Source organism: Elephantulus edwardii, unplaced genomic scaffold (genome assembly GCF_000299155.1).
Source record: "Elephantulus edwardii isolate Elephantulus edwardi_28Jun2011 unplaced genomic scaffold, EleEdw1.0 scaffold00096, whole genome shotgun sequence".
NCBI lineage: Eukaryota > Metazoa > Chordata > Mammalia > Macroscelidea > Macroscelididae > Elephantulus > Elephantulus edwardii.
In genome coordinates, this window is record NW_006399846.1 from 308,138 (window position 1) to 330,998 (window position 22,861).

The 22,861-nt window shown below is 39.3% G+C and overlaps 1 protein-coding gene and 1 pseudogene across 1 annotated transcript in view; one reads left to right on the forward strand and one right to left on the reverse strand.

Annotated features, from left to right (window-relative positions):
- LOC102863260 overlaps window positions 1-22,861 on the forward strand; it is a 475,179-nt gene that overhangs the window by 173,703 nt on the left and 278,615 nt on the right. The window lies entirely within an intron of this gene.
- On the reverse strand, window positions 20,715-21,277 carry LOC102843150 (annotated as a pseudogene).

Sequence of the window (22,861 nt, forward strand, 5' to 3'; positions counted from 1 at the left end):
AGAGACTTTGGATTTCCATTCATTCATTGTTGCACTTTTCCCCCTTCCCAACCCTGCCCCCTACCTAGTACACTACCTTCTTGGAAAAGTAAAAGAAAAATTCTTTCAATGTTTTACAATCCCTCCCAACAATGAATGAATGGAAACCCAAAGTCTCTGTAAATTTTCATTGAAATTAATGATAAAAAAAAAAATTTAAAAAGAGGAAGAGTTATATAATAAAAGTTATATAAGGACCAAGCATTTTGATATATTCAAGTGTCTTTATTGTGAGGTAATCTTGAGGTAGATTCAGCTTCTCCCTATATAGGACCTCACCTAGAATATCACTTAAGAAAGAAAAGCATGTATATTTATGTTAAAGTGGTAAGGGTATGAATACTTTAAAAGTAATTTGTGTTAAGTCATAGATGTTCACAATTTTTTTAAGAATGAGGGACTAATCCAAGAAGATCAAAGTATTTATTATTAGATAGCATATAAATAGGGAACACAGGTCAGCATTACTTTATTTGAACATAGATCATGATATTTTCTGAGCCTGTCATCTTTATAAAAGCATAACCAATTTCCATACAGATAAATTTACTCTTCAAGTGACATTCCAGTGTCTCCCAGTTCAGCATCATCATTCTGAGATTCATTTGTTCCATTTGTGCTTTCCCAGGTCTTTCCTTGAGGGATATAAAAACTAACCTGAAATAAATTAATGGTTTCAGTTATGACCTTAAGACCAGAATCTCTAGAGGCAGTGTAAAAGTCAAGAACTAGATGAAAACATAGCATCCCTTAGGACCCAGACTGATAATATTTCTGCACAAAATAAACAACATTTGGAAAATTTCAAAAGAATAAAAACTATCAATTTCATTGTCTGAGAAATATTTTTCACAAGTTGTTTTGTGCCATCGAGTCACCTGTGACCCATAGTGACCCTATGTACAGCAGCTCTAAATCCGGCCCTGTCCTGAGCCAGCCTTACTAATTCCAAAACACCAACTCCCATTGTCCCAGTTACTGTATCAATCCATCTCATCCAGGGTCATCTTCTGCTCTGTTCCTCCACCCTTCCAAGCATGATGTCATTCTCCAAAGACCACTCTCTCCTGGCCATATGACCTAAGTACATACAGAGCTTCAAAATCCTAACCTCCAAGGAAAGACTTGGTTTCACAGATCTATTTGATTTCTTGGAGGTCATGGTATATTCGATTCCTCTCCAGCACCACAACTTGAAGGTATCAATTCTTCTTCTGTCATCCTTAGCTATTGTCCAACTCTCTGAAGCATAACAAGTAATTGTTAAGACCCATGGCCTGTATTAAGCACACCTTGGTCTCTCTACTGACATCGTTGCTTTTTAGCACTCTAGAGAGGTCCCTGACATCAGATTTTCCCAATTCAATTAATCTTTTGATTTCCTGACTGCTGGTGTTAAGAGCGTTGATTGTGAAACCAAGCAAGCTGTATTTGTTAACATCCTCAATCTCTTATCTATCTATCACTGGTGAGAATTTTTTGTCTGTTTGATGTTGAGTATCAATTCATATTAAAGACTATTCTCTTTGACCTTTACAGTAAGTGCTTCAGGTCTTCTTCAGTTTCTGCAATGAAGGTTGTATCATCTGCATAATATAGGCTGTTAATGAATCTTCTCCAATCTTGATGCCACATTCCTCCTTATACCACCCCGCTTCCTGAATGATTTGTTCTGCACATTGATTGAAAAGGTATGGAGAGATAGGATGCATCCCTGAAGCACTCCTTTCCTGATTTTGAACCATGCAGTGTTTCCCTTCTCTGTTCTAAGGACTGCTTCCTGGTTCAAGTATAGGTTTTGCAGAAGCACAATCATATGTTCTGGGATTCCTATTTTCCTCAAGGTTAGCCACAATTTGTTGTGACCCACACAGTCAAATGCCTTTGCATAGTTATTGAAGCACAGATAGACATTCTTCTGGTACTCTGCTTTCTGCCAAGATTCATCTGACATTGGCAATAATGTCTCTAGTGCCATGACCTCTTCTAAACTTAGCTTGTGTTTCTGGTAGGCCAAGGAATTCTGTGAAGAGTTATTTCTCTATCTGTTGTAAACAGCAACATCATGAAAGTGGATAAAGAGGTTGTAAGTGGTGATCATTTGGAGAAAGAATAATTCGTTTCCTCAAAGGGAAATCAGCCAGGGAATCAGATAAAATCACCCAGAAGACTGAAAATGCAAGGCTCATTCCCTTCAATGCCTGTTTCCCACAAAACTCACCACATCACATCCTTATTGCCAATAGAGATTTACCTGCATTGACTGGGACATCTCTGAAGCTGCCTTTATCTTCTGCCTATACATACATCTGATACGTAAGAAACATTCCAAGAGCAGACATGAAAAGAGAAATTAGAACATGTGAAAATCATAATGATCCAGAATAGAACCTCAGGCCTGACATATTTTATTTTTAGAAATGTCCATGTTTACTTGGGCTCAGAAAGTTGTGCTGGTTTCTCCAGAGCATGAACAAAATTACCATCCGGAGTTGGGATGAAGGACAGAGATGCTCCGGTATGATATGGCTGAGATGCTATGCTAGACTGTGAAAATCACCTCAGTTAATGGTTTATAGGCAGAAAATCATGCTATGACAGGACAAGTTACATTCACCTAGCTCCAGACCCTCCTCCTATCTTGTCTCATGGGCATCACTGTTTTCACATACAGTCTGTCACTGAACATATTTAGATGTGGGCAAAATTGAGACAAATATCTTGAAATACCTTCTGTGTGTTCACACCGAGGTCTCTGAATTATCCCTCAGCTCACACCAGGTCTCCTCTAAGCTCAACTAGGTCCCTACTTTATTCCCACTTTTAGGGTGTACCTAGTTATGCTTCCTAGTCCGTTTCTTATCTGTGATCCTATCTCTACCTCTGAACTTACTCCTGTCACATATGACACTGTTTGATTGGCTGTTCTAATGAGACTTTTAATGAGACTTTGAACCAAGAAAAAGACAGTATCATTTTCCAAGTAATATATAAAGATCAAATGTGGATTTAATATTTCATACAACAGATCCCATGTCACCAACTGCCTAGCATCCTCTCCTCTTCCCAAGTTCTTAGTACTTTATAGAGCTCACCTTGATTTTTCTCTTTGCATCGCCGCAACATCAGAAACGTGAAAAAAAGAAAGACGCAGAGTCCCAGAGAAAAACCAAGGATACCTATTACAAGGAGGATCCCTTGGAGAGGATTTGAGGTTGAATGGGCGTTGGTAAAAAACATAGTGGGTGGTGGGAAAGGACAGAAGGGAAATACCTGTCTCCTAACTCTGTCACTTCTTGAGTGATCAAAATAGTGAAGTCACAGTGTTAAGAACAATGGGATTATGAAGCCGGACATTGATTGGCCCACACTCTAACCTCAGCCCCACCCTCTATTCCCTTAAGCTGTATCAAGACACTTCATAACTCCCACAGAACTAAAAGTTCAGAGAAAGCCCTCAAATCTGTAATTCTTCTCAGAGACAGTTCATCACATCAGATCAGGAATAAAGGATACTTAAAGCATCCTTAATCAGAAGAAGAATCTTTTCGAAGGTCATAGTTTTGCGTATTGTTTTGGGGTTTTTTTGGTTTTTGGTTTGGTTTTGTTTTTTTTATCGTAAATCCACCCAAGGAAAGGAGAAATTTCTCAAGATAGCACTCTGATGCTTTTTGCAGGATCCCTCAGGAAACATTCAGTCTTATCTAGAATATATGTTTAAGCGAGAATCTTAAAATATCTCTCCTCTGTCATTTGAGGCAGAGGAAAGATCCTGTGAAATCATTGTCCTTGTATTTCCTCTAGTTGAAACCAACTCACAGCTGACCCACCAACAGATTTTCAGAGGCAGAGGAGGAGATTGGCCATCCTTCCCCAGTGGAGAAGCTGGTTGATTTGAACTTTATGCCTTTGGGTTGGTGGTACGGCTTCTTACCGCTAAGCCACCAAAACTCTGGAGATTAATGTAAAAATTTGGCCATTGTGACAGCCCTGATATTCCAACTCAGCAAAGTTCCTATATGAGTTTATAATATTCTTCAATTACAAGTCCAGAACAATGATCCCTATACTATCCTCCAGGTATACATAAAGTGGTTGCCTGGAATATGCAGGGATTGCCACTACAGCAAAACTGGTGGGACCCTTCTCTCAAGGAGCAGTAGTTTTGATAGTTTCAGCAAGCCCGCTTATGCTGATTCTGACTCATGGTGAACCTATGTGTTTCAGAGTAAAATTCCTCTATAGAGTTTTGTTGACTCTTGCACAGCATTGCTGGGTGGGTTCAAATCATCATTTTATTACAATACACAAAAATCAGCTCAAGGTGGATCAGGGACCTGGGAGTAAAGCCCCAACCGATAAAGTTTATAAGAGACAAACTGTGATCAAGCTTAGGCAGCCTAGGCTATAGTATAAAGAGACTGCCAAATACTGCCAGAAATACACAATTTTAAGAGGATAAAATTGATGAATGGGACCTTCTAAAGATTAACACTCTATGCTTATTAAAAACTTTATTCCAACAAGTTGAAAAGAAAACCTACTGACTGGGAACAAACATTTAGCAAGACCATCTCAGACAAGGGAATACAAACTCTTAACAAAAGTTTACAGAATACTCCTGGTCCTCCAGAAGAAAAAGATTGATAACCCAATTACAAAATGGGCAAGAGACATGGAAAGACTATCCTCAGAAAAAGACATTCAGATGGCCAGCAGACACATGAAAAAATGCTCAAAATCACTGCCAATAAGAGAGATGTAAATCAAAATCACCATAAGATACCATCTCATCCCAGTAGCAGTGGCAAAGTTTAGCAGGACAGCAAGTAATAAATGTTGGAGAGGATGTGGTGAGATAGGAACTCTTAAACATTGTTGTTGGTGAAATTGTAAAATAGTGCAACTGCTCTGGAAGTTAGCTTGTCATTTCCTCAAAAAGTTGAACATAGACATTCTATATGGCCCAGCTATTCCACTGTGTGGAATATACCCTGAGAAAATGAGAACTGAGGCACAAATGGAGACCTGTACACCAATGTTCATAGCAGGATTATTCACCATCTGAAGAAAATGGAAACAGCTCAGATGTCCTCCAGATTTCTTGGCACAACCTGGTAAGCACGTCCAGGGCAGTATCAGTTTGTTAAAATATATCAGTTGGTGTTCCATCAATTCCTGGGGCCTTATATTTTTGCCAAATCCTTGAGAGCAGCCTGAACTTCTCCTTCATCACCATTGCCTCTTAATCACATGTTGTTTCATGAAATTCTTATGTGTCAACCAATTATTTTTGGTACAGTGACTCTCTAGACTCCTTCCATCCTCTTACAATACTTCCTGGATCAGTCAGTATTCTGCCCGTTGCTGTTGTTGTTGTTATGTGCCATAGCAACTCATAGCTTGAATTTGTTCTTTAGTTCCCTTAGTTTAAGAAATGCCCAGTGGGCGAGCTCTGGTGCCCTAGTGGAAAGAAGCTGCACTGCAATCCAAGAGGTGCAGGGTTCGAATCCACCAGAGGCGCTGCTGGAGAAGGAGGAATAATCTCCTCCTGTACCAGTCAGGTCTGATTTGATGGTATGCACACACACACACACACACACAATAATAAAATAAAATAAAAAATAAAAACAAATGCCCAGTGAATTCAGTTCTTTTGATTTTCCAACTCTAGCTCCTTGCACATTTCATTATAATACTTGGCTTTGTCTTCCCAAGCTGCCCTTTGAAATCTTCTATTCAGCTCCTTAACTTCTTGATTTCTTCCCTTTGCTTTGGTTTCTTGGCACTCTAAAGTGCAATATTCAGAGTCTCTTCTGACATCCATTTTGGTCTTTTCTTCTTCCTCTGTCTTCAAAATGACCTTGTGTATTTTTCATGGATGATTTTATATTCTCCCATAGCTAATCTGGTTTTTGTTCATGAGTGTTCAAGGTCTCAAACCTGTTCCTGTTAAATTCAGGTGGGATAGACTCAAGATCAAACTTTGATTCCTGTGGACTTGATTTGACTTTCCTTAACCTTAATTTGAATTTGCATGTGAGTAGTTGATTTTCTGTTCCACAATCAGCACCTTTCACTGCTGATATTGAACTTCTCCAAAGATTCCTTCTTCAGATGTAATTTTTTCTGATTCCGGCACATACCATCAGGGGAAATCCATGTGTACAGCCTGTGTTTATGTTTCTTATAAAAGGTATTTTCAGGACTAAGTATTTGATTTTGCAGAATTCTATCATTCTATCCCCAGTCTCGTTTCTGTCACCAAGTCCATATTTTACAACTACTGATCTTTCTTCCTGGTTCCCAACTTTTGCATTCTAGTCACCCATTATTATTAATGCATCTTAATTACATGTTTGATCAATATCTGGCTGAAACAGTTGGTAGAAATAATTTATTTCCTCCTTTTTGGCTCTAATTGTTGGTGTATAAATTTGAATGATATTTGTATTAACAGGTTTTCCTTGTATGCATATGGATACTATCCTGTCACTCACAGCATTGTATTTCTAGATGGATCTAGAGACAGCCTTTTTAACTATGAAAGAGACCATGTTTTTTTCTCACCTTTCAATCTTCAGCATAGTACATCATATGATGTCTGATTCAAAATGCCCCATGCCAATCTATTCCATTTCATCAATACCTATGTTAATATTTGCACATTCCATTTCCCGCTTAATGTCCAGTTTTCCTACATTCATGCTTCTCACATTTCACATTCCAATCATTAGTTTCTGCTTACAACTGTTCCTCCTTCTTTGTGTTTCCAAATTTGAGGGCTCAGCCTCAGTTGCCACATTTCTGTTATTCTACTCTAAGTCTGCTCTACTGTACATAGGTTTTTCAAAGGCCTGTTGTATTTCTGAAGTAGATGACCAATCCTTCTTCCTAGTCTATCTTAATACGGATGCTTAGCTTTTTAACAATATCTGACAAGTATTTTACTGACAGGAACAGATGAAAGACCCTTCACAGAGATAACCAAAACATTCAGGGCCTTCATCCCCGCATTCGTGTCTTATCCCTTCCCTTTCCCTGAAAAATCAGCATCCCTTGCACCCCCTCCTAGCCCATCCAGCACCTCCCTCTCTCCATCCCCAGCTACCCCTTGATATGATGGCTTAGGCCACAAGTCACTTCTGTGATAGCTTTCACCTTGCAATGCTGCTGGTCTCTCATGCTGATTCCTATCTCACATTTAGGAGGATTTAAGTCCAAATTCCATGTGCCAGCATCAAGGAAGAATTTTTGACCGAGGCAGTACAAGGAAAATATTCTTGCCCCTGAGCTTCTGCTCCTGGACTGTCATCTTATGGCTTCCTATCTCTGGTCTTCCTTTTGCACCACACAGCTGTCATAATACAATAGTTCCCAAGGTGAGGGCTATGTCTCCTTTAGATCTGGCATGCTGGTGTAGTTTATTTGACCTGAGGGCCACATGCCGGAGGGCCCGATGCATTATTAGGACTGAATGTCTTGTCATACCTAGGGAGCCAATACTGTGGAGATTACAGAAAAGTTACAATCCCACAAGCAGTGCTTGAGAGTGCCAATCTATCCACTTCTTTTCCAACATTTATCATTTGCTGTCCTGTTAAAACTATTCTATTGCTATTGGGGTAAAATAGTTTATCATTGTGGTTTTGATTTTAATTTATTTTATTGCCAGTGACTTTGAGCATTTCTTTATGTGTCTGTTGGCCATTCGAATGTCTTTCTCTGTGAAAAATCTTTCCATGTCCTTTGTCCATTTTGTGATTGGGTTATCAGTCTTTTCTTTGTAGAGGCCTGGTAGTATTTTGTAACTTTAATATAAGACTCTTTTCTGAGATACCATTGTTTTTTTCCAGTCTATGGGTTTTCTTTTTACCCTGTTGATGGGATTATAAAATGGTACAATACCTTGGAAGTCAGTTTGGGATTTTCTCAAAAAGCTGAACATTGAAATTCCACTGAAATAACATTTCATTGAAAATGCACTACTGGGAATATACTTTAGTGAAACAGAACTGAGACACAAACAGAGATTTATACATGTATGTTCATAGTAGCATTATTCAAAAGAGCAAAAAAATGAATGTACATCAACAAACAAATGGATTGAGAAATTATGGCATGTTTACACAATGGAATACGTGCATCCCTAAGGAGCAATGATTTTGTAAAAATTCTACATAACATGGGAGAATCTTGAGAGCATTCTGTGGAGTTTACTAATTCAATCTCATAAGGTCAAATACTGCAAAAGACCATTATTGTACAAACAGAAGGATACTTAGTAAGATGTGAATAGAAATGCAAAAGGGGAAGTGAGGAGGGGAGTAAAGGGGAACGAGGGAAAGAAATCACTCGGCCAATAGAGTTTGGTGAATAAAGTGTATGCCGGGGGTACGTGCGAGTGTGTGTGTGTGTGTGAGAAGAAATTAGGGAAGATCCAACAGATATCTGAAAGGATGATATAGTAGTAGTCATAAATCAATGGTGATAAATTTTATAAAACACAGTGTACATGAGTGATAATTTGAAATGCAATGTGAATGTAGGAATATGTGAAATGCAATGTAATGAATGATATACAATATATACAAATTGTGTATGCAATCCAATAAAATAAAAATAATGGAGAGAAAATAATAAAAAGTACAAATTGCTGAGTAGAAAATGAATTTGTTCTGAAAAACGTTCCTCCAAATCACATGAAAAAAGTTTAAAAATAAGCAAAGAAAATAAAAATGTTTTATATCTCTAAAAAAAATATTTAAAAAGAAAAATCATCACTTCAGTTTCTTAAATTGACAAAACTTTCTTCCATAAGATCCAAAAATGAATAACAATTTAAAGAACACTGTTATTATTGTGTTGTTAAGTGCCATCGAGTCGTAGACAACTCATAGTGACCCTATGAGCGAAAGACCTGAACTCTTATATAACTTGGATCATTTTTCCATATTCGTAGAGTTTCCAGAGGCAAGCTGTTTAGGAAGTGGGTGCCATTTCTGCTTCCAAGATTGTTTTAATAGGGAAGCTCCACTAAACATTATCCGCCATTGGTAACCATTATCGCATTTGGCACATCAGTGTCACAGTGTTTAGCATCACAGCAACCACGAGTTACCTCTGTACAGCAATGCACAGACCAGTGCTATACCACATAGAAGAATGTTTGACAAAAACCAATTTAAACCAGACTTGGGGGCTGCAGATTAAAATCATCCACTTTGGGCTTGGTAGCATAACTTTTTGTCCACTAGGTCAACAGAGCTCTCTCTATGTTGTTATTGTTATTGTTATTGTTATTGTTATTGTTATTGTTATTGTTAAGTACCATCGAATTGTAGACGACTCATAGCGTCCCTATGAATGAAAGACCTGGGCACTTGCATAACTTTCAACGTTTCTCTGTGTTCATAGAGTTTTCAGAGGCAAGCCATTTCAGAAGTGGATCCCACTCCTGCTTCCAAGCTTATTTTAACTGAGAAGCTCCACTAAACACTGTCCACCATGGGTAACCATTATTGCATTTGACACATCAGTGTCACAGTAAAGAACACTGTATTAGATTTTAAAATCTTTTTCACTTCAGGACTTCTGGGTGAAATTGGAAACTAGACAAACAGCAAAGCAGACCCTTTACAAATAAGATAAGTCAAAAAGATGGTGTTGTTGTTGTTATTGTTGATTGCCTTCCAGTCAACCACGACTCAGCGACCCTATGAATTAAAGGCCTGAAGCCTTTCTATTAACTATCATCATTTATCAAAGTTCATAAAGGCATGTTGTTTAAGAAGTGGATGTCACTCCTGCTTCCAAAAAAGATGATAAATACTGATAATAATTCTAGAAAATGAGTTTAAAAATAAATTAGATCAAACATCAATTTAAAAAAGAAACTGAATGAAAACATTGACTTCATAGACAGATCACAAAACTGTAGATAGCAAGTTGCAGCCATTTTGAATGACAGGTAAGAATGGGAATCCAGGAATGTAGGTTCATATGAGCAGCTGGTTAATCACAGGAAAGATGAAAGCCACCCCTCTTTCTGCCCCAATCCCTTTGTACACTACATTCTCCAGGGATCAAGGAATTGACTAACCCATCACCACCATCCTCTCCTCTAGGTTGTTTTTAGATGCCATCAAGTCGACTATGACTCATAGCAACCCTATGAACAATAGCCCTGAATCCTGCACTATCCTGAGCCAATCTCACCATTTTTATTGGACATAACCTGCCCACATTGCCACAATCACTGTGTCAATTCACCTCATCTAGGATCTTCCTCTCTTTGTTGTTAAGTGCTTTCCAATTGAGTGTAGCTCATAGTGACCCTATGAACAACAGATCTGAACCCTGTGTTATCCTATGACAACCACACAATACCTGACACCTTCAAGTCTGTTGCTGCAGTCATTGTATCAATCTACCTGGCTGAGGGTGTTTCTCTCCTTCACTATCCCTCCACTTTTCCAAGCATGATGTCCCTTTCCAAAGAATAACCTCTCTTAGCAGCAAGCCCAAAGTATCTGAGATGCAGCTTTATCATCTTTGCCTCCAAAGAGCGCTTTGACTGTACCTTCTCCAAGATGTATCTGCTTGTCCTTTTGACAATCCATAGGACACTCAGTATTCTTTTTCAACACCACAGTTTAAAGGCATCAAATCTTCTTTTGTCATTCTTATTTATTTTCTGTATTTTTATTTCTGTATGCAGAACAGATTATCTGAGAGGCTGGGCTCTATGAGGAGAAGTGTGGTGTCAGGATTGGTGGAAGATCTATTAACAATCTGCGTTATGCAGATGACACAACCCTGCTTGCTGAAACTGAGGAAGACCTGAAGCTCTTGCTGCAGAGGGTCAAGCACTGCAGCCTCCAATATAGATTGAGGCTCAATGTCAAGAAGACAAAGGTTCTCACCACTGGACCAATTGGCAGCGTCAGGATGGATGACGAAGAGATTGAGAGTGTTCACAGCTTCATTTTGCTCGGCTCCATGGTCAACACTCGTGGCACCAGTAGCCAGGAAATCAAAAACATACTGTGATGGGAAGTCTGCTGTTAGGGACCTCTCAGGGTTCTGAAGAGCAATGGTGTCACTCTGGAGACTAAGGTGCATCTGATACAGGCTATGGTCTTTGCAATTACTTGTTTTGCATTGGAGAGTTGGACAATGACTAGGAAGGATAGAAGGAGAATTGACACCTTTGAGCTGTGGTGCTGGAGAAGAGTATTGAATGTATCATGGACTGCCAAGAAAACAAACAGATTCATCCTAGAGAGGGTTAAATCAGGCTACTCCTTGGAGGCAAGGATTCTGGGGCTTCGTCTGACATACTTTGAACATGTTATAAGGAGAGACAGGTCCTTGGAGAGGGACATCATGCTGGGGAAAGTAGAGGGACAGCGCAAGAGGGGAAGACCCTCTATGAGGTGGATTGATTCGGTGACTGGGGTAATCGGGATGGGTGTGTCAGAGGCAGTGCGATTGGCACAGGATAGGGCAGGATTTAGGGCTGTTGTACATGGGGTCGCTATGAGTCGCAGGCGACTCGACGGCACATAACAACAACAACATCAATTTATTTTCCAGCTTTCATATGCATAGCAACTGATTGAAAAGACCGTGGCCTGAATCAAGCACACCTGAAACATCAAACTGACATCATTGCTCCCCAATAATTTGAAGACGTCCCTGTCTATAGACTTTCCTAGTGCAATGCATCTCCTGAACTTCTAACTGCTGGTACCAGGTATACTGGTTGTGGATCCAAGTAAGATAAAGTCATTGACAGTTTGAAACTTTTCTCTATTTATCGTGATGTTTCCCATTAATCCAGTGGTGAGGATTTTTGTTTTCTTGACATTGAGATGTAATATAAATTGAAGTTTTCCACGTTCAATCTTCCGCAGCAAGTACTAAAAGATTTTATCACTTTCAGTAAGCGAAGTTGCATTATCTGCATAACAAAGTTTATTGATGAATCTTCCTCCAATCCTGATACTACATTATTCTCCAAAGAGTCACATTTCTTGAATAATTTACTTAACATACAGATTAAATACTTATGGAGAAAGGATGTAACTTTGACAAACAGCTTTCCTAATTTTAAACCATGTAGCGTTTCATTCCTGTGTTCACACAATAGCCTCTTGGCCTAGGAATAGGTTTCATGCAAGCACAATTAAGTGTTCTGGGATTCCTATTCTTCTCAATGCTAGCCATATTTTGTTATGATCCCCACACAGTCAAATGCCTTTGCATAGTCAATAAAGCACAACTAGACACTTTTATGCTCTTCTTTGCTTTCAGCCAGGGGCCATCTGATATCAGCAATGATATTCCTGCTGGTATTTGACATACTGATGGCATAGCTTACAGTGTCACAGCAACATTTAAGTTACCCCAGTACAGTAAACTGGCAGAAAAGTGCTTAACCAATGTGAACAAACTATAAACAAGCAAGCATATATAAATGTAAATTATAAAATTAACAACAGCATGCAAATCACCCCTCCCCAATACAATAAACTGACAGATAAGTATCTGCCTATAAATGAAAATCATAAAACAAACAAGTATATAAATATCTTAAAACAAACATATATGCTAACAGCAATAGAAAACAGTCTGGCCTGGGACAGTATACCTGACAGAATGCAGAAGACAGGAGTTGGAGTATCTAGTCAGGTCTGAGTTCTGCTCATCTCAGGATCAAAGCCTCAAGATGTAAGACAGACCACAGATAATACCTCTTCTAGTCTAGGCTGTCTCAATCATATGTCAATGGTTAGGGCACTCAGCCTAGGGCAGAGTTTCTGCTGGCCTCAGTAAAGCCTCAGCTAGTTGACCCAGCGAGAGATAGTATCTTACCAGTCCAGCAGATGGTTGCAGGCAGGGTATAATGCCCAGTCAGAGATGACTGGCATAAAGAGGAAGTCAGTGTCTATCTCACAAGTTCATATGCGATCATATGTGACTGTGCAGTGTGTAGGGTAAAGGAGCCCAGTAAGAGGGAAGTTACCCTATTTATCTGGAGGCTAATTCAAGGCCAGGTGTGGTACAGTCTGCAGATTTTTTAAAGGATCCTCTGAAAGCTTCCAGCTCTGGATGCAAAACTTATGGCTGTAGCCTGAGGTAGAACTGGGCCTTGTAGAGGGGAACACTGCCTGCTACTTAGTGAGTAGTGGAGGGGGAGAGTAGCCACATGAGGACAGGGGAAGCTTGGACCTCTTCAGCTGAGTGAATACTACTGCCCCTGTCACAGGCATCCTGGGTTCCCCAGCCCCCAAGCCACATGTGTTAAATGTTCAAGATGGCTGCACTATGCTTTATATAGTTCTCTATTCTGTTCTCCTTGTCAAAGTTTCAATTGAGTCTTTTCTTCCTTCAATCAGTGTTTGAAACACTTTCTCATATAAAATCTATACATAGACCAAGAAATAATTTCCCAAACAGGAACTGTTCAGCATAGTTTAGAATCAGGAAAGTTGTGCATCAAGGATGTATCCTTTCTCCATACCTATTCAATCTGAATGCTGAGTAAATCAGTAAAAAGTCTGGAATATATGAAGAAAAAACATGGCATTTGTATTGGAGGAAGATTCATCAGTAACCTGGGTTATGTAGATGTCAAAATCTTTCTTGCAGAACTGAAGAGGATTTGAAACACTTACTGCGAAACATCAAATATTATAGCTTTCAATAAGTCTCAACATTAAGAAAGCAAATATTTGCTACTGGACTAATAGACAGCTTCATGACAGATGGAGAAAAGATTGAGGTTGTCACTGACTTGATTTTACATGGATTTAAAATCAAAACTATGGAAATACAAGTCAAGAAAGCAAAAGATGTGTTGCTCGCTAAATTGTGCTGTCCCCCTTTTCCACCCCTTCCACCTTCTCCTTTCTCTTTTGGACATTTATACACATCTTATCTAGATTCTCCCATGTTACATAGTATTTTAATTGCCTTTATAGTTTTAAAGAACTAAGAAATAAAACCAAGCCTTGAGTTACATTACTGAAAGGTACTGTGGCAAAATCTTGAATGATCCAGGAAGCATCATAAGATGATAGGGAAAATAAACAGAATCACCATATCAAAAAGAATTGGCTGACAGTGAAATATTTCAAGAAATATCATATTTTCCATTGGCCAGGCTGCTATCTGGCCAATAGATTGAAAAATGTCCATATTTGCTCCGATTCCCAAGAAACATGATCCAACAGAATATGAAAACTATCAAACAATATCATTAATAGCACATGCAAGTAAAATACTGCTAAAGATCATTCAAAAAATTCTAGAACAGTACACAGGTAGAGAACACTCAGAAATTCAAGTGGGATTTAGAAGAAGCCATGGTACCGGGAATGTAATTATTGATGTAGATGGATCCTGGTGAAAAGTAAAGAATACCAGAAGAATATCTATTTGTGCCTCATTGACTAAGCAAAAGCATTTAACTCTGTGGATCATAACTAGTCATGGCTAACATTTAAAAGAATGGAAATCCCAGAACACTTAATTGTGCTCATTAGAAAGAAGAATGTCTATTTGTGCTTTATTGACTATGTAAAGGCATTTAATTGTATGGATAATAACAAATTGTGTCTAACATTGAGAAGAATAGGAATCCTAGAACACTTATTTGTGCTTATGCAAAACCTATACCTAGATGAAAAAGGCTATTGTGTGAACAGACTGAACAGACCAAGGGAACACTATGTAGTTTAAAATTAAGGAAAATGTGTGTCAAGGTTGTATTTCTCCCCCCCCCATACCTGTTAAATCTGTATGCTAAAATATCATTAGAGAAGCTGGACTCTTTGAGGAAGAATGTAACACCAAGGATGGAAGATTCATAAATAAGTTATGTTATGCAAATGATACAATCTTGCTCACTGTAAGTGAGGAGAGCATAGTGGATAAAACACAGACATCCTTCTGGAATGCTCTCCTTTTAGCAAAGAAGGATTCTGTACACAGATGATGTTTAACAGACACAAAAAATACCCTGATTCCTTTAAGTCGCTCTCAAGTCCTAAGATCTACATCCTCAAAGTTGAAAACCTCAATTGCAAGAGACTGAAAATTCAGATATTGACTTTTATGTCTGATTAACTCCAGGTGTTTCTTAACCATTCTCCCTCTGCCATCAGGTTGGTCCTGACCCATAACAACTCCCCACCCACCCCCCCACCCCGTGACCCTCCACCATGTTTCTGGGGCTGGAAATCTTAACAGGAGAAAGCTGCTGAGGAATCACACCGCTAGAGATATGCAGCCTTCTAGCTAGCAGAAACACACCCTGTAGACTAAGTCACAAGATTGTCTAAACTGTATTTTTTTTAAAAAACCAACCAAACAAATAAACAATGAAAAAACACGCAAAAACCATGCAAACTCCTACTATCGAGTCATTTCCAACCACAGCAACCTTTGGTGAGCTTTCCAAGGTTGTAAACCACAAAGGGAGAAGATTGCTTCTTTTTCTCCCATGTAAGTCCTGCTGTATTTGCACCATCTTTGAGTTAACCGCACAACTTGCTGTAGACTATGTCCCAGGGCTCCCTCCCAACTGTGAAATACACAGGTAACAGTTCCATTTGGTTAAGAAATATTCATAGTCCAGTCAGATAAATACTGAATTGTTTTTATCTCTTTAAAACATACTTAATGAAAGTCAAAGAGAGACAAACTTGTGTTATATCAACTATGGAAAGGTATTGTGATCCACACAACAAATTGTGATTAACATTGAGAAGAATGGGAATCCCAGAGCATTTCATTGTACTCATGCAACTCTTATATCTAGATCAAGAAGCTTTTATCTGAACAGAGCAAGAGAACACTGCATGGTTCAAAATCAATAAAGGAGTGTGCCAGGGATATATTAAAAAAAAAAATAAGAAAATGAGGAGAGCTTGAAGCTCTTGCTTCTAAAGATAAAAGAGTACAGCCTCAATATGGGTTGCATCTCAATGTCAAGAAAACAAGTATTGTCACCACAGGATGTATAGACAACATCATAATAGATGGAGAAAAGAAAAGGTTGTCAATGACTTTATCTTAAATGGACTCGCAGTCCTCACCCTTGGTTTTAGCAATCAAGAACTCAGGAGACACACACTACTCTGAGAGAAACTGTAGTCATACATGCCTCCGAATTTCTGAGGAGTAATGATGTCAGTTTGATGACTTAAGTTTGCATGACTCAGGACATGGTCCTTTCAGTCACTACCAGTGCATCTAAGAGCTGGCAATGAATAAAGATGACAGAAGAAGAATCGATGCCTTTGAACTGTGCTGTTAGAGAAGAGGACTGCATATTCCATGGAATGGCAAAACATATGTATATGTTGGAGAAAGTACAGCAGTGTTTGTTGGAGGCAAACATGACAAAACCTCGTCTCACATACTTTGGCCTTATTTGCTATTCCTTGGAAAGGGACATTGTGCTTGGAAAGATGGAGGTTTGGATAAAGAGAGGAAAACCCTCAATGAGATGAATTAACACAATGGCTGCAGCAAAGGCCTCAAGTATGTCAGAAAATGTGAGAATTATGTCAGAAACTGTGAGAATGGCACAGGGTAGGATCTGTTGTTCATAGGGTCACTATAAGTCGTTCTTTATTTGAGGGCACCTACCAACACCAACATCAAACCTGTGTACTCTCAGGAAACAAGCATGTCTCTTTCTTTGAAGAATCTTCTATTGAAACTTTAAGCATGCACATCTATAAACAAAAGTCCAATCCAGAGCAAACCATAAGACTACAACAATCAACATAAGCTCACAAAATAAAACATCTCATCTGCTTGGCTTCTGGCCAATTCATCCCCATCCATTCACAGCTAAATCCAAATGCACATCAACTGAAAACTCAGGAGTCCCCATTTCTTCCTGTGTTTCAGATCAGCTGGTACATTTACTCAGCCTTAGCCCCACTTGGACTAATTCAATAGATCAAGGATCATCAAGGTTCCCTGTCTCAAAGGCCGGTAACCCTTGTTCATTTATCTATTCATCATGCTAAGTGTGTAGTACCAAATAAACATGTCCAAACTCAGCCTGTCTTGTCATTATTGTGTTCCTCCCACTTTCACACATCAAGTGGATCCAGGTGCTGATCATGAATTAAGCGTACTTCCCAGCTTCCTTTCACTTCGATCCTGTAAGACGACCTGGATGCCTCCCACTTTCACTCATCAAATGGGTCCAGTTTGTCACCATGAGTAAAGCGTATTCACCAGCCTCCTTTAACTTCAGCTCCCAGAAAGGAGCTTTGGTGGACTCTAGCTTTACCTTGCCTCAGTGCATCGGTAAAGTCTCTATTTTTCTACTTGTCTTCTTTCGACTATAACTCTTTTCCGAATACTGGACCGGCTTAATCTTTCCTAGGCTAAGCCACATGCTCTATATTAAGTTCTATTACTTATTACAAACATTTCTTCAGGAAAAATTTTCCCTTTTATTGCATCTGGCTAAGTGCAAGCTGAAGGCAGGCAGGCTTATATGCTTTTCATAGTCTGCAATGTATCTCAATGTAACAATATGCAGTATTCATTAGCATTGCTGTGTAGAAGAATACACCAAAATACATCAAATATCTCAAGTACATCTCTCTACAACTCACATTCATTATATTTTTACAATATATTATAAGGTTACAAGCCCTTCATATTCATTTTTATAATATGGGGGATCAATACATAGACTTTTAAAGAAATTCTCAATTTCATCTTTATTCTCTTTTTGTCTCTGGCCAAAAAGATGTTTCTCTACTTCTCTTTCCATCTTAGTAGAAGCAAAAGTAAGCTTTTAATCTGAACTTCCCAACCCCAAGTTTACAAAATCCCATGTTTCTATGTGGCCATTGCAAGGAATCCTATAGCTTCTAACATGAACTGTAAAGGGAGTAAAGGGCAACATGGATAAGGCCAAGTCAGACCTCTACTAACTCCACAAAGGGAAACTGTCTTTATCAACAACATCCATGGTATAAAACTGATCCCTTTAGGGTCAGGCATAGCCCCCTGTGCATCTACTGCTACTGCACCTACTTCTGATAATTATTGGTTCTAAAATTCATTCCAAATTATCATACAGACTTCACAAAACCTCTTTTTACTCACAGTCCTAGGATTTACAGATGGGAAAGAAATGCAAAAGATATTAGACAGAGAAAGTCCAAGTTCAGTAGCAGCTCTTCCCTCAATCATCCAGCAAGCAAAACCTCTAGCTCTGGCTCCATCTCAAAGGCTTTGATCCAAACTTCATCAGGCTACACTTTGCTAGCCTGGCTACATTCTGCTCTGTCTCTTAGGTTGTGCTCAAGTGATGATATTGAAGATGCTGATCGACTGTGGACCACACATCTACAGTTGAGGAAATTTGATACCACCTGCCTGAGGGGCGGGGGCAGGGTTAAGAAGTGACTAAGGTAATAGATAGATAAGTCAGTCTAAAAAAATTCTACACCACACTGTTAGATCAAATAAACCACTCTAAAATGTATTACAATGTTCTTGTTATAATGAAGATAACAAATAAATAAAATTTATAGGCATTATATTAAGGGCTGAAACTTTTTAACATCATTAACATTAGAATCAATAGAAACTAAGGATGTGTTATCATGGGGAAAGTGTCAGTAATGTTACAAAATTCTTAGCTTGTTGAAAGATAATGTACAAGTTAAAAGAACTCAATGCTTTATTCTGTCGGCTATCAAATAGGGCCCTAAAATCTATTGAACGTTTCATCAAGGCAAATAAAACCTTAATGCGTTTCACAAAACCACAACATTATTTAAAAACTATTAAAATTATTTTATGAAAAAGTGATGCCACAAATTAAATTACAATTTTATAACAGAGTAGGATTTATACAGAAATCATAATAGTATAACATACTTACTAAAAATAGTTAAAATTTAACCTTTCTAAAAGTCCATTTTGGAAGCAGGAGTGGCATCCACTTTCTAAACAACATGCATCCAGAGACTATGAACTTTGATAAACATTGATAGCTGTAGAAGGGTTTCGGGCCTTTTGTTCATAAGGTCACGATGAGTAGTGCTCAACTAGAAGTCAATCAGCAACAACAAATGTCCGTTATGAATTCTAGTAACATAGCACAGAGGACAATCCAAACCTATAGGAGAGAAGCAGTGAGAGGAGCAATGGTGTTTTCTTCACAGCCATCTTCCTCTTACCTTACCAGGTAAGATCCTTCCCATCTTAACTAATAGAAATTAGATATACTCCCAGTCAAGTGTACTGGATCAGAACCAGACTTAATTGAATAAAAGGTCCCAAAACTGCAAAAAATGTTTTATATTAATATTGTTGTTAAACATTACAAATATATTCTCTTAGTCTCATATATAAGAAACAGTACAAGAATCAAGTAGAATAATTGCTATGGATTAAATGATGGCTTTAAATGATGTGCTGCAAATACTAACTTCTCTTTTTTAAGATTTTAGTAAGGTTTTAATAATATTGGTAAAGAGCCAAATTACAAACTAGAATGGAGTATAGAAACCTCAAGAGACAAACTAAAAATTCACAAATATGTAAGAACCCTTTAAAAGGTAATAATCTTTAGGATGAAGAAATCATTTTCTCAACAATGGTGCTGAACGTGTTTAATGAAATTAAATGCGATTAAAGATGAGAAGCACAGCACGTGCCCACTCTCAGAGATTAGGAAGGTGCTGTTTGTGTAGAGGAAGGTACAGTGCCCGCAGCACAAATGAGCTCCTCTCACCAACAGATCTGGAAGAAACTGCCTCCAGATGGGCTGAATGCCTCAAATTTCACTTACAGGATAGAAACGAGTTTCTTCTCTGGTTGTACAGCAGCAGCCATGGAAGTGAACAGTGCCAGCAGTGAAGGAAGGACAGTGAGCTCCTACACAGAGACAAACGGGGGGGGGGGGGCACTCTACCTCTTCTCTCCATTCAATCCCAACCCCAAGAGAACATGTCCTGGGAGTGCACCGCTCTCCTACACGAGGTTGAAATCAACCACGAGCTCCATATGACCAAGAGATCAAACATAACAGGCAAAAACAGGAGTCCCCCAACCAGTCCAGAAGGGACACTATGCCACTACCCTGCATGGGTCGGGGCAACAGAGGCACATAAAGCAAATGTGATTTGACACCACTTGTCACCTGTCAGGATATCAGCTAAATTCTTTGTTTGGGGTGGGGGTTCACCATATAATTTCATGCTCCTGTCATTTAGGCCCTGTCCCCCACCCTACCCCTCAATGGTACTGCATGTTACGCTTCATTTGGCCAGATGTTCAAATATAGGTGCTCATCCTCACAAAGAGCACAGCAGTCATTTATTTGTGCTTCCAGCACATGCAGGAGTGAAGAGTGGCTGCTGGAATGCAGCGGACGGCAGGGGACTGACAACCCTCCATAGGGCTCCCAACATCGACAGGGGCTGGGGAAGGAGGCGCCCTCACCCAGAACTATGCAGATTCCATGTGACAAGCGAGACAGGGAGGAAGATTTGAGGCTTTATAGTCTTTACTTTTGCTGCACTGGCTACTAAAAAGTTATGTATAACTTCAAGATGAAAGGCATTAGCAGCTACTTAGAAGAGGATAATCCCAATCTTCTGGAGATTTAATGATGTAACTCACTGAAGCTTCTGGCTAGGTCTGCTGTTAATTGAATCAAAGTCAATGACAATCTTGCTGCACTTGGGCGTGAATTTCCTGAAAGTCACCCCAGCCATATCAAACATGAGCCTCACAGCTGGTGTCTCATCGCTATCATGGTATTTAACAGACATGAAAATAACTTCCTTGATACCTGCCTAGATAATGAGTTTAGCACATTCATTACATGGGAACAAGGCGACATACATGGTGCAGCCTTTCACATCAGCCAAATTTTTGTTCATAATGGCATTCAGCTCGGCATGGCACACATAAGGGTACTTGGTTTCCAGCTTGTTCTCTGCCCTTCTCCTCCAAGGCAGCAAATCATCACTGCACCTGTTTGGCATCCCATTGTAACCAATCCCAGCAATCTTGTTTTCTGTGTTTACAATGCAGGCTCCAACTTGGGAATTTGGATCTTTGCTTCTCTGTGGTGATAGGAAAGCCACTGCCATGAAATACTCAGGTCATTCTAAATAGTCATCCTGTTTTTTGCAGGAAATTTCATGGTGGGTCCGCACTGCTGCCGGCCGCCCATGCTCCGGCTTCAGCCTCGTGTGCTGCACCACGGCGCGCATTGCTGCCTCTGCTGGTACTGTCGCTGAGGAGCAGCCCAAATACTAACTTCTATGCCAGTGGTTTTAATATCATTTGGGAATGAGCCATTTTTGATATGTTAATGAGGTAGCATAATATAGAGTATATTTTTAGTAAATAGTTTTTGAGGTATACACAAAACCCAAACATACTGCCAACAAGGCACTTCCCACTCAAAGGCCCACTATTGGTTTTCCAAAACTGTAAATTGCAGTTGGAGGAGACTTCACGTTTCTCCCATGAAGCAGCTGATGGATTCAAACGAGTAAAGAAGCATGATCTTTGTGTTAGCAGTGCAGGTTGATAGACTACAGCACAAGACCATGTCTTTTTGAGATTTAAAAGAGATTAAACCACCCAGTAGGGCAGAGATGGGTTGAAATAACGCCAAGTCACAGGAGTATAAACTCAAAAACAAGTACTTTCTTCCAGACCTTACAGAGAGAAAAAAAGCTTTGCCCTGGAGTTGGCATCCTGAATTCAGATCTGCTAGTCTCCTGAACTATGGAAAATAAATTTTATTAAAGCTACCCATTTGTGGTGAAGTTGGTTTGGTTTATTTTGTTTTTGTTTTTTGTTACACTGAACTCTACATAATTAAGACGATAATCTAATGCCAATCGGCACCTTCCTATTGTAGTTAAGAAAGAATTATAGCTGTTTTGTTTGTTCTTTTCTAAAACTTCATTTTTCCTGATATGCATTAACTTGCTTTTCTCCACTAACTCTTTCTTCTCTTCATTTTGCTCTTTATGCTTCCGAGACTTCCTGGCTTTCTCAAATATCCTATAAAAAGCAGACTTCTTTCACAGGCCATGCTTTGCTACTCTCCCAGACTGCTATCACAGAACTCTGGTGCTGTAGTTCGTAGAGAGTTGTGCTGCTAATCTAAAAGTGACAGGTTCAAATCCGCTGTCAGCTCTGCAGGACAAAAATAGGCAACCTTATTCCCTCTGAAAATTCACTGGTGGGTCAACTATGAGTCAGCTCTGACTTAACCACAATAAGTGAGTAAGATTGTCAATAACCCTTTAGATTTCAGTTCAAACATAGTTTTGCTGGGAAAAAGTCCTTTACAACATTCCACCCCTTATGTCTCCACTTCTGTGCCTTCTAAATGGATTTTATTCTTCCTATTGTAAAATCGGGATGGATGGCAAAGAGATTGAGATTGTTCACAGCTTCAGTTTGCTCGGCTCCACAGTCAACACTCTTGGCACCAGCAGCCAGGAAATCAAAAAGCGTATTGCGATGGGCAAGTCTGCTGCTAATGACCTCTCTAAAGTACTCAAGAGCAACGGTGTGTCTCTGGAGACTAAGGTGCACCTGATACAGGCCATGGTCTTTGCAATCGCTTATTATTCATCAGAGAGTTGGACAATGACTAGGGAGGATGAAGGAGAATTGATGCTTTTGAGCTGTGGTGCTGGAGAAGAGTATTGAATTTACCCTGGACTGCGAAGAAAACAAGCAGATTCATCCCGGAGAGGGTCAAACCAGGCTACTCCTTGGAGGCAATGATTCT